This window comes from Maylandia zebra, linkage group LG3, assembly GCF_041146795.1.
Source record: "Maylandia zebra isolate NMK-2024a linkage group LG3, Mzebra_GT3a, whole genome shotgun sequence".
NCBI classification, from domain to species: Eukaryota; Metazoa; Chordata; class Actinopteri; order Cichliformes; family Cichlidae; genus Maylandia; species Maylandia zebra.
The window spans coordinates 39,799,635-39,813,249 of record NC_135169.1 but is presented as its reverse complement, the minus strand read 5'-3'; the positions used below and the strand labels follow the sequence as shown (position 1 = coordinate 39,813,249).

Here is a 13,615-nt window from a genome sequence, read left to right as displayed (position 1 = left end):
GCACAGTGCAGTCAGCTGTGCACAGGATGTGACCAATTGTGCAGATCCAGGAAAAGGCACCTGTGGCACAGTTGGCATCAGAGCTGAACTGGGTTTGATTAGGAAGGCATGTGTCAGAGGCCGGTCACAGCCATAGCTAATCAAACCAGCTTTTCTCAGTCCGTTTAGAAGCCGCGTACTCCCTGCCCCGACGTGACGATGTTTTCTTAATGGGAATGAAAATCCAGACCAGCTTCTCCCATGTGGAAGCTTATGTTATTGCCTGGGTGGCGCTTTGGCACCAGGCGCAAATATATGACATCTTAAAAATGAACATATGGCAGTCTTAACTTCCCACAGAGGACAGATGGTGTCACTAGCACTTTTTTGGGGGAGATCTGAGCCAGTTTGTTTATTTATTTATTTTTTGTAATATTTAGAAAGGGAAGACAAGCATGGCAGCCATATTGTCAGCATTTGTGCTCAAATTCTCCTGTGCTGTTATGGATTTGGCTGCAGTTGTAGTTGTTTGTAGTGAGTTTGTAGTTGAAGTTAAAGTCGTCTGCAACTGAAGAACAGCCAAGTTCAAGCTGGGTGAGAAATATATATCGAAAAAACACAAAAAGTTACACTCCCCAGTTTAAGTAAACTTGGACCAACTTAAAACCATCCAGCTCAATTCTTCAGTTTTTGCCAAATCAACAGAAATCATCTGAAAGCAGTGGTTTGTTGACAGCTTGGTGATTTATTTTGATCGAAAAAAGCGAACTGTAGAAATTTGTAGAGATTTTCCTACATAGCTAGAAGTGCTATGGCTAGTGCACCATTGTTTCTCATACCTCATCCATACTGAGTAGTGTATAAACACGGTAACATGGTTTGTAGTTGTCTTGACAGCCAGATATGCGTACCTTGCAGCAGTGTGCTCCTTATTAAGGAGTTACTCCAAGTAGCCACATTGGAAGAAAGTGTGGTATCTTCACTCAGCTTTAAAAATCTGCACCTCGCCCACCTTCAGCATGCGTCAGCAGGTGACTGTGTGGATGGGCTCCTCTGCAAAATGCGAGTGAAACAGATATACAACTGCAAAATGCAAATAGCTAATGTAGAAACTGATGAATATATTCTATAAATGATGCAACATGAAACATGCCCCAACAAAATTCACGGGATATTTTCTGTAAGCAGGCACCCTGTTATTGTTTCATACTGCAGCGTATGTTTTTAGTAGACCGAAGGTAGAGTAGTGTGCAGAATGTGGTTCACCATTGTCTTGCTGAAATAAACAATAGTTCCCAAAGACATTAACTTTATGGTAGCATGTGTTGCTTCAAAACTATAAGCACTAATACATCATCACAGACTGAGAATGGACTGATCCCATATTTCGACTATCCAGGTCCAGATGTTGTTGACAACGAGCCGCTCTGTGGACTGATCCAGTCAGTTCAGCTTACTTTTTATAGTTTGAAGTTAGAGAGCTAATGTAGCATAGAAGAAGCTTAAAAAGCAAACCGACAGCAGTTTGGAGGCATTTAAACTCGAGCGATCCCAACGGCATTTTTAAAAATCCACACACTGATTCTGTCTTCATGACTGAAAAGCTCTGACGGCGATGACGCTCTCTCCGTCTCTCCTTCTTGCTTGTTCACCCTTGCTGTCGTTGTGCTCGGTGTAGCACTTGTTTGGAAGCTTTTACTGCACTTACCGTAACGTAGCGCTTGTTGTTGCCAGCTCCATTAACATTATTTCACTTCATCTGTCTGTTGTTAGTTCCTCTCCACATGCTGTGTGCGTTTGTGTGTGTGTGAAGGAGAGATTGATCAGATGGCAGGACAGTCTATCCCAAATGAGATCATGCCACGAGGCTGGCAGAAGCATCCTTCTCCTCTATTTTATGTTATGTTATTCATTTGCATGGCAGAATTTTCCATCTAGGTTTATTGACTTTTAAAGAAATTGTTCCTGAGTCACTTAACGGATTTCCTCTCCTGTAGCTCAGTTGTTCGCTCTCACAGCTAGAAGGCTTTGTGTTGTGTGTCTGTGTTGTTTGCTTTTTCTCCTTGTCCCTGTGTGAGTCTCCTCCTGGTGCTCCCTCGCCCTCACACATCCCAAAGACGATGATGATTCCTGGGTTAACTGGTTATTCTAAACTGGCCACGGCTGTGGATGTAAGCGAAAATTGTCTGACTCTCTGTGTTAGCTCAAGAACTGTTCAAAGCTCGCCTCGCATCTTACCCAGTGTCAGCTGGGATAGGTTCCAGCCGCACGGCTAAGAAAATGAATGTCTGGACGCGTCGAAGCAGTGGTGTCACAGTGCGGCTCTTTACCAGGTTGTTGCCTTGTTTTTCTTGTCTCCCAAGTAGGCCATGTTTTTGCAACTTGGCTCATGTATTTTCTCATTAACTGTGGAAAGAAGTGGCAGTACATCATTTAGTTTCTATTGCTTGTTGAAGCATTCTCGGATTAGCAGGTGGATTAAAGTTATTTGAACTGTCATAGTCTACCTGGCAACAGTCCGAAAACTTTGTGTGTTTTTCTCACAGCAGGACGGCGACCGTTATGGATAACCCAACACCTGGATGTTTAAAAGAAGACCTGGCCAGACCATGTGTCTGATCTTGATTTATGGGTGGATCCTTTAAGACTAACAGACTCTTTTTTTTAATCATTTGCACCTGCTTAAGCGCACCTGAATCTATTTTTATATATTTAAAGGATGGTAGCTTTAACCACATGGGGATAAACATGTTTTAGCTGGATAAAAGTACCACAATTGTAAAAGTTTAAGGTTTTGGACTAATTCTATAAATATAAAAATATGTGTATGTATAAATATGAGTGAATCCACATAGGTGCAATTATATACAGTGGTAAACAAGTTTATTATTAGGCCACCGCCCAATGTAAGGTGATTACCAAAATCCTTTTTATATTTCTTGATCCACCAGTATGCACGCGCTTACTCAAAATGACGTTTTAAGCCCAAATATAATTACTGTAATTTGTGAAATTTGAAGTTTTAGAAAAAAGCAGAAGAAATTAGTAAAGCGTATTAATATTTTTAAAATTAAAATGCCAAATCACAGCTATTTACCTTCATTCCTGACATTAGTTTTAGTGGTTGAATAATGAATTTCTGACTGATTGTGGGTATAAAAATGTGAATTCGATAGTTAATTTGAAAATAACGAATAAATTTCTTGAATAAAACATCTTTCTTGATTTTAATACAGACACAGAGACATAATTTAGATAAAGGAAACAGAAGGAATTAATTATCTCTCTGCATTTGGTCCATGGTGAGCGTGTAGTACTTTGCGCCCATAGTGTAATTGCTGTCTACGTAAGTGCATAAATGTATAATTTATAAAGCTGCAGTGCGTTATTCTGTTTTAATGCATTTAATTCAGTTGGATGGTTCTAGATTACGTTACTTGTTATTTTTTAATGTAACACTGCCCCCAGCACAAATGACAGCTCAGAGAAAATCACTACTAGGTGATGCTATCTTTAATAAAACTCCAAACATGTTTCTTCCATAAAATCCTCGAGAACGAGAGCTTTAGTGTAACTTCCTACAGCCGCACGCTCATTAGAGACCGTGCAGCGCTGTTTCATTAAATGTCTTTTCTTTGGAGAAAACTGCACAAAATGAGATTTTAATAAGAAGCCTCTAGTCCCTGAGAAAAAAGTTACACCGTTAAGTGGGATTGCATGCTAGTTGTCGGTGCAAATTAGCAGAAACATCGCCTCTTCCTTACGTGGTAGGCAGTAACATCTCTGTTAGCATGCTAATGGCTGTTTTGCATTTGCTGTGCTATTTCTTTGTGTTGGGTATGTACAGCTAAATGGATCTGGAATATGCAGTGTGTCTGCGTAATGGCCAATTACAACTCCTTTGTAAGTGTAAAAGTACACTCAAAGGAACAGTGAAATAGCAACAATAAAGGCCAGCGCTGAGGTTTTGTTAACAGCTCTGTAATGTCCCCTTCTCAATTAATTGTTGATGGTGACTTCTGCGGCGATATGAGGAAGAGTTGGTGCGGTAGCTGTTCTTACGTAACAGCGAAAGGGAATTGAAGGTTGTTTCAGTTTGTGAAGTAAAAAGGTGTCTCTGCAAATCATGTACTGACGTTATGCATTATGTAGGGAGATTTGTCAGATGTTGGGGTTTTTTTCATGCTCATGTTCAAGTTTTTTAATTATTAAAGTGGATGTTATCTCAGGTAATCCCTCTTCTCTGCAAACAGAAGCTGATCGGCCTCTTTACGCAAAAGTGAACAATCTGTGATGCACAAACAATCTTCTCTTGATTTATCAAAATAACCCCGTCATTGTCACGGTCCTGATTTTGCTGTGGGGATTTGACATTTACTGATTGTCTTGAGACTTGCACTTACAGTCCTCTGAGTATTTTCCCATCGATATATCTCTTTGAATAATTGGCAGCCTTTAGTTCTAGTTTAACCACATCTATTTTGCTGTAGCCGGCGAAGAGAAAATCCAGATCCATGGTGACAGAGTGAGAGTGGCTCTCGTTGTGCTGCTGAAAGTCAAAAGAGGCCTCTCTGTGTCTGATATGAGAGCGCGCATCAATAAGATTTATTCAAGCTTATTTGAGTCTCTGCTGAAATGCAGCAACACAGCACTATTTGTACTGCTTGTAAGAAATAAGTGCTGTTTTATTGATGCAGGGGGGTAGTTCACTTATGACTGACATATTTGGTGTATGTGTGTGCTGTACCTGTATGGATCTGTGCACCCAGTGTGTGTGTCTGCTTCAGGTTCTTCCTTTCATGAAATGCATAAAATATGAGTAATGCATGCTCAGAAGATAATACAACAGCATGTGCAAGACTGTGTTTGTGTGCGCGCACGCGTGTGTGTATCACGGGCATTCGTGGTGCTTCGACAGCGCTGTCTCACTGTTGTGCAGAATTGAGCCCATCTCCAGGGTGCAACTCAAATTGATTAAATTTGCCAGGTAAGTTGAGGGGTTGACTTGAGGCTCCAAGCAATTATTTGACTGTGGCTAAACCTGGTGTAAAGAACAGATTTTCTTGTTCTTTCAGGCTGCTGTTTTGTAATAAAGCAAAGTTCTGTTATCAAAAAAAAGAAAGAAAAAAGGAGTACACAGCCCTGGAGAATACCTAACCTATGTAATCCGATGCTCCCTGTAGCCCACAGAATATTCAACTGATATATCTTAACCTGATATATCGCATTAGACAAAGAGCTATATGCATTTGTCACTGCCATCTCTAATCACGTTATATTGCTGAGTGAAGCTGTCTGCTCATATCATGTTATAACCCCTTTCATTATCAGATGTATTTATGTCTGTATTTATGAAATAAGGTTTCCAGAGATTTAAATAAAATCTACATGTTAGAGACACTCTGTGAATATTAGTGCTGGGTATAGGGATGCATATATTGCTGTTATTGGAGGATATTCTCAGAGCACCAGTGGAAAGTCTGCATGACTGAGTGATGAAGCGGGTTGGAGTGACTCACAGCTGCATGACTTCACCGCATCCCATCCGGTGAAAGGCCGCTGCCTCTTAAAGGTAGTTTCCTAACATTATTGGCCTTTGGCCCTTTTAAAATGACACATTTGTCACTTGTGACAGAAATAATTTTTCCTTTTCAGGTTGTTACAGCAGCTGTGTCACAGCCGGAGCAGGTGGTTACGACTCAGAATGAGAACCACTGAGTTTGAAGAGGGGAAAAAAACACATTAGCTTAATCACATCATAGAATATGAACACAAAGACAGGTGGAAATAGTCCCGACTCTTTGGCTTTTTTGGGGGATATAATTTAACGGAAACCTCTGCATTATTGTTGGTCATTTATAGGTACACTACCGTATTTTTCGGACCATCAGGCGCGCGGGATTATAAGGCGCACTATCGACAAACGGGTCTGTTTTCATACATAAGGCGCACCGGATTATAAAGTGCATTACATGAAACAAAACAGTCAGATAAGTCAAACTTTACTCAGCTCATTCCTCTTGCTTCCTCCACTTCTGTACCATTCATTCATTAATGTTTAATTCTCTGGTAGCTGCTCTATAAACACTGGAACAACAGTATATGTTGTTGCAGTGTTTTTCTAATTTTTACTATGTAACTTTGCACTGTCCACTTTCTGCTGTAACAAAACAAATTTCCCACGTGTGGTACTAATAAAGGTTATCTTATCTTACATGAATGACTAACCTCATATTGTGGCTGGATTATCTCAGTTGTTCTCTGCTACTGAAGTTTGGTCCCTTTACAGCAATTTTCCATGCGATTGCATTTGTCAAAAAAACATCAGGAACTTTAATCAAGTGGAAAAAAGTTAGCGTTCACTCTCCAGGTTCACTGTCTTATGCTTTGGTATGCTAACATAGCTGTGTCACTAGCGATCACTAGCACAGCATTATATACCATCTAGCCCAACTTCAGTAACCCTACAAACGTCACTATTGTGTTTTCTGTCTTCATTCATCTTGGAAGTGATAGCAGAGCTGCACGTTTTTATTTTTTTTCCAGAAATCTCTCGGTCAGAACATGCTATATTATGTTTAGGTAACTAGCGAAACCAGCGAGCTAACTTCCTGCTAACTTCTAACTCCGTTAAATTGAATAAATTCTGTTTTCATGGATGCCTGGATGTTAAATGTAATTGTTACACCTGGTAAAGCAGCAAGGCTGCTCATTTTATTAAAGATGAAAGAAGTTAGTGTTCGTTTGGGACCTGACGTGGACGGAGTTTTGGACCCAGATTACTATGAGCCGGGAGGCTCCTGACTATGGTAGCCATTAGGGTTGCCAACCGTCCCTTAAAATACGGAATCGTCCCGTATTTCGAAACAAACGTACACGTCCCGTATTGAGCTAATAAGGGACGCACTTTGTCCCGTAATACAGTGAGAATCAAAAGTAGTCTATAAATGTTTATGGAATTAACACTTTGTTTGAAAACATAATTCCCAGCCCCTCTCCTGCTTTGTGACCAATGAGCTGACAGCACACTTATGACAATTCGAGTATGACAATTCAGATTACCGCTCATCTCATTGGTCGAGGAAAGGTCGCTTGCGGAGAAAATACCGGAAGACAACAGATGACCACAACAAGAAGCATGGCCAACAGGGAAACAAACGCCGACACGGCGGTGCAAGTCTCGGACGACAGTACACCTAAAGCTGGGCAAACACTGTGCGATTTTTTCAGTCACGTTATTCAGCTCCTGCTCAAACTGCACGATTGACTCGCAGGGGTTAGAAGTTCATAGGTCACGATGTACTCTCACACTATACCGCCCGATGCTCTGATGGGACCTGAGTGCTCACACTGTGCCTCCATAACATGAAGGTTATAACAGAAAATCTGTCGCTCGCTCTCTCTGTCTTTCACTCACACAGACACACCACCACCATCAACTTTGCTAAATTGCTAATGAAAGACATTGATCAGGCAGCTGTGATTAAGCAGCAGTGTAAATCCAACTATTTTCACGGTTGTTGTGGTTGTGATAATTTTGTGATGCCACATCGAAAAGGCTCGGATGAGCTTTCCAAAGTTCTACAAGTTGTGCCTCCATCGCTTGTGTCCAGATCACACGCTGCACAGCCGTGCTGCGCCGTCTTTTTCACCAACGTTTACGTTTGCGCGCGAGCAGTGTGAGCGGCTGTGGTGAGAACCTCACGAGCGATTGATGATCGGGAGCTGGTCGTGAGGTGTTAATCACTTCTCGTTACCCCACGTATACTACACGACGCACGATGAAGGCCAAAATCGGTCCGATCACTCAAAAATCGGCTCAAACTGGGCCTAAAACCGCACAGTGTAAGCCCAGCATTAGAGCAGCAATGTTTGTTCCCCTCAGAGAAAGGGAAGAATGGGAAAAGGAAAACACCTGGCTGGAAAACGTTAATATGGGCATGTGCAGTGAATATCAGCGCTATGTGGCCAGAAGTGTGATAATATAATTTATTTTGTGTAATAAACAACTGCAAGGATAGATGATTACAACAAATTGATGACTAATACATAAAAGTAATACATAGATGAATAATGATGATGAGTTATGATGCGTAATCATGGGAACAAGCGGGTTTACAAACAGGAGCAGCTGATTAGCATTAGAAAAGCTGAAATAATACCTCAACTGAAGCCAATTGTACTAAATGCACTAAATGTGCACTGTTACAAGAATATTTTTCTTTCTATTGTTTTCTATTATTTTAAGTTAAGCAGGACAGAGTGCTTTTAAAGAAAGATTTACTTATATTCTCAAAAGTTAAGCATGACAGGCTTCTGTTTAAGAAGGAAACCTGTTTTACTGTGTTAATGTTGTCATTTTGAGCTAAAAATAAATGGCTAAATGATCATTTGTTTCACATGTGTTCATATCACAAAGAATAGAATATGCATCTACTTAAATCAACTTCAAGTCAAATGGTTAAAAAAATAATTTCACACACAAAAAAAGAGCTAGAAAATTCACCACACTGGGAAGGGTGAAGACAACTGGGTCGCCCGGCCCTGGCCACGAGGTGTCCCTTATTTATTTTTCAGGGAGTTGGCAACCCTAGTAGCCATTAGGGCTGGGCCATATTATACCGTTCACGGTAATACCGGTATAATGTTAGGCAACGATAGGAAAATGAAATATCGCGATAGAATATGAGTAAAACGCGCATGCGCAGTGCCTTTGTTTTCATACGCACATGGCTGATTGTTGAGTGAAACAGATGAACCAGAATTGGTTTGTAAAAATGGTGCAACTTCAGTGATGTGGAACTGGTTTGGTGTTTGTCCTTCAGATACACGACAAAGCACATTTTTTTTGCAGAACATGCAAGCGGCCGTCGTTATTGTCGGACTAAGATGCTCTTAAATCTGGGAGTAATCTGGGTCCTAAACTCCGTATCGTTCAGGTCAAACAACACTGCAGCATCACTTAGAGTTAAAAACTGTCTAAATTCTTTCATCTTTAATAAAACGATCAGCATTGCTGCTTTACCAGGTGTAACTATGAAGTTTAACTTCCAGGCATCCATGAAAACAAAATTTATTACATTTAACGGAGTTAGAAGTTAGCAGGAAGCTAGCGGAAGTTAGCTCGCTAGTTTCGCTAGTTACCTAAGCATGATATTGCATGTTCTGACTCAGAGATTTCTGAAAAAAATCAAACGTACAGCTCTGCTATCACTTCCAACATAAATGAAGACAGGAAACTAAACAGCAATGACGTTTGTAAGGTTACTGAAGTTGGGCTAGCTGGTATATAATGATGTGCTATGTGATCGCTAGCGACACAGCTATGTTAGCATAACATAAACAGTGAAGCTGGAGGACGAACACTAACACTTTTCCACTTATAAAAGTTAACGTTAAGGTTCCTGATAGTTAGAGACAAATGCAGTCGCATGGCAGGATGCTGTAAACGGACCAAACTTCAGTCAGGAGAACAACTGAGATAATCCATCCACAATACGAGGTTAGTCATTAATATACTGCAACAACATGGGAATAGAGCAGCTGCCAGAGAATTCAACATTAATGAATCAATGGTACAGAAGTGGAGGAAGCAAGAAGAATGAGTTGAATAAAGTTTGATTTATCTGACTGCTTTGTTTCGCTTAATGTGCCTTATAATCCCGTGCACCTTATGGTCCGAAAAATGCGTACTGCACACTGCAGTTTAATGTTGCAAAGCACCTATTTTTAACTTCAGTGGATATTATACATGGTTATGCTCAGGATATGTCAGCCCATTTCTACTGGAAATGCTTTTTGGTTAAACTTTCAGCAAGGAATTTGCATTTGCACTGTTACATTTTTATAAAGCTTTAATGTACATAAAAACCCAGCTTCTTGTTTAAGTGAAAATAAATGAAAGGTTGTCTTTTTGCGCTAGTAATGTTGTGGAGTTGTATTTTGTCTCGCATCAATTATATCGTCGGTTATGTCGTTATCGCAAATTTTCAAATATATATCGTGATAAATATTTTTGGCCATATCGCCCTGCTCTAGTAGCCATAACACTCAGACAATCCATCAAGCGGTGCGGCTTCGTAGCTTAGCAAAGTCCTACTAAAACATTTTTTGACAGATTTTTGAGTGCTGTGTACCACATAAAATTGGTTCAAGGTCAGTAAACACAGCCAGAATTCATAGATAAGGCGCACCAGATTATAAGGTGCACTGCCGATTTTTGAGAAAATTAAAGGATTTTACGTGCGCCTTATAGTGCGGAAAATACGGTACTTAAAAGTGTATTTCCAGCTTGCAAGAGAATTTTAAAGCAACCTAAAATAAAATGACAGTCCTAGTTATGGACTTCAGAACCTGTTTGGTGGGTATCATTTTTTTCTCTGCAGGAAAACCCTGTTCGCCATCAGGAAACATAGCTTTTAAAATCATAGCATGGAATTAAGATATTTTGTCTTGTCGTCTAAATACGCCTGCAAGTGTCCTAAGGCGTGCTCAGGGAGGACAGAAGCCTGAAGGGCAAAAGCTTGTTTGATCTTGATTTTCAGCATAAATACTGGCTGTGAAAGAGAGGCCTCTCAATCCTTCTGACTTTTGGGGTTTAAGCAGGTGGTGTCAGGAAAGTCAAAATAGTGACATCGAGTTTTGCCCCTTTAATGTTGGCTCTTCCTATCACAGCAGAACTCCTGCTCATTGTGTGTTATTATAATAGTAATCATGGTCAGTATTAGACACCACATGTACTGTATATGCTTGGAACCATTAGTGCCAAGTTGCACCTGCAGGATAACACTGCAGTCTGCCTAAAAACATGGCATCTGGAAAGGTTTTAAGTTAATTCTGATGTGGTGAATTGTAGTGGTGCAGAGCGGGGTCATGTTAATAATCCATTAAAATTTGGCTTATATCCACCAAAGTCTTCAAGGTCAACCTAATGATTTATTGGTTGAAAACTGATAAAATCCATATATAACTGAGCAACTATGTTCTTTAAAGTGTGCTGTGCATTGTCAAAATATAGAAAGTATATTATATATAGTGTATATATAGAAAGTGTATTAAAATGTAAGATATCATATCACATATGACCTCTGACCTCTCCTTTAAGATCAATAGATTGAGCTGAAGGTCACAGATCAGTGATAATAATGCTATATAAAGATCTTTTAAACCACATCTCTTATTCTCTGTATTGACAACAAGTAGACATATAGGGGATGATATATGGGGATTCTAAATATCACTTTACAGTTTGCATCCATACATCACGTAACATTTGACCTCTGACCTTAGTTTTACATTTTACATCTTCCTTTTTATATTCAAGTTGACCCCAAAATGTGTTTATGTCTTTAAAGAAAGAGAAAGAGAATGAGCTGCTTAGTTAGTTACAACTATATTGGAGTATAATATTATATAATAAGCTTCAATTATTCATGTGCCGTTACTTACAAATCAATGCCTATTATCCATTACCTACTCTCAGATAATGTCTGTGTAATCAAAGTACACATCGGTCATGCTACATTGATTTTTACTGCACTATAAACTTAGTAAAGTACGTTTAAAAAGAACAAAGAAAACAAAATGAATATATACAAAACACAATACTGTTCCCTTAAAAGTAAAAAGCACTGTATATGTGTAGGTGATTGAGACTTTCCAGTTAAAATGTGTTGAGTGCTTAGTTAGAGTAGAAAAGCTCTCACCTGTTAAATCCAGCCGGCACCGTCATGAACACAAGAAGGTGAAACAGTCACCAGGAGAAAGAGGCTACTGTTGTCAATGATTCACTCATAGCAGCTCTACTTTATTACAAACCACATATATAAACCTACAAATGCCAATATGGCAACACATAGCATGACACTCATCTACTTCCTGCACATATTTGTATAGTCTCTTATCCTATAAACTATGGATTATTATCTAGAAACATAGCTACATTTTTGGTATTTTTAAATGATTAAAACTATTAACAATACATCCAAAGCACATTTAGGTTATTCCGTACTGGATAGGAATGCTTCATATGATTTTATTTGGGCTGGGAGACGATCAGGCTTCTCTGTCCTCTATTTCAATCCCCGTGAGTTGCTGTATCAGTCTGTTCGGCTGTTATCTGCAGATGACAGTGGTGTCTCCTTCTACGGAAAATCTACTGCAAGCCCTTTCATCTTACAAGCACGGACTTCATATTTTTCTTAAATGCAGAAAAATCTTCCAATTTGTAGTCACTTTTTCCCCCCCCGGAGACATCTAACAGCCTATTGAACAGAGCTACCGAGCTATGCGCCACACATATGCCCTGTCTTTCAAGCGTTGCGATTGCAGGAGGTGGCATCTGCGTGTGCACTGTGTGGCAGGAACAGCTGGTCAGACCCAGACTAAGGGGTGGCCATTAGCTCTCAGCGCACTGACCTCACAGGAGCACCTGGAAGAGACGGCCAGCAGGCAGAAAGGCTAACGTTTAATTGCACTGAAAATGCTAAAATGTCCCCGGTGGGGGAAATAGTTGCCCCGGTGAGATGAGAGGAGAAAAGGGGGTGTGTTGCAGTCTTGACAAGGGAAAAATGAAAGAGGACTGGAAAAAGCACTGATGTAATGACAGGTGTCAGGACAAAAGGCACAGTTAGCAATAGAGGCAGAGAGCTATATTGACTGGCAGATGACACACTAAAGTGATCAGCCGTTTGATGGAGTGCCAAACTCCGGGAATAACACGTTTTCAGTCAGAACAATCCCGACACAGCCTAAAAACAAGCTGTCTAACCCCTGCAGATTCTCTTGCTTGCAGCGCAGGTCCTCATGTAACTTATTCAAGACTCTACCAACCTGGCAATATTCATGTTGGCAGATATGTTAAATAAGTAATGATCCTACCGCTGCTGAGCATATTGACTTTTTTTCCTCTAGAAGCTTTTTCTTATGTCCTCAGGTCTGCGTGTTTTTTTTCTCCCTCTTTGTGATTTTAAGTAATAATTGATGCTTTTCTCCTCATAAATACTTTGCCGTGACTAAATCAATATCAATTACTTAAAGGTTTTCCTTTGATAGGACAGCGCAGGGCATTTCCAGGAAATATTCTCGCTAACATCTCGTAGATTAGAAAGCAAACAACCATCGTTTCACAATCATTGCAATAACTGCTCACGTTGTGTGTTATTCCTTTACAGTTCAGCTCTTTGGTTAAATATTGATAGATTACGCCGCTGAGATGGCTTTATGTAGATGTAAAGTAAGATAAAACAATAATAAGCCATCGCTGGAGCTTTCTTGTGACTCATGTTACAGAAAGGAGTAGAAAAAAGCAAACGACGAACTCATCATTCGAACTCTGTCGGTGCGCATGACCCTTATAAAACTGGCATTTACGAGCCTCTCCCAACAGTGTGCTGAAATATTGCTTTTATATTGTGCAAACTACAGTGAGATCTGTAGGGTCAACGTTCTTGTAAAAAATTCTGTGAAATAAGGCCAGGAAACAGATTTAAGACTCACTTTAACCTCTTGAGTGAGTCAGTGGAACGGTCAAACATGAATCCTTAAATGTGCAGCAGGCTGGAATATAACGTTTTAACAGACATCTCACTGTCAAACCTAAAGACTGGATATTAAATCTGAAGCATTCTTTGTAACG

The 13,615-nt window shown here is 40.0% G+C and overlaps 1 protein-coding gene across 1 annotated transcript in view; it reads left to right on the top strand.

The window, feature by feature from the left end:
- The window catches only part of LOC101476448 (phospholipid-transporting ATPase ABCA1), a 195,967-nt gene that overhangs the window by 27,117 nt on the left and 155,235 nt on the right, over positions 1 to 13,615 (top strand). The window lies entirely within an intron of this gene.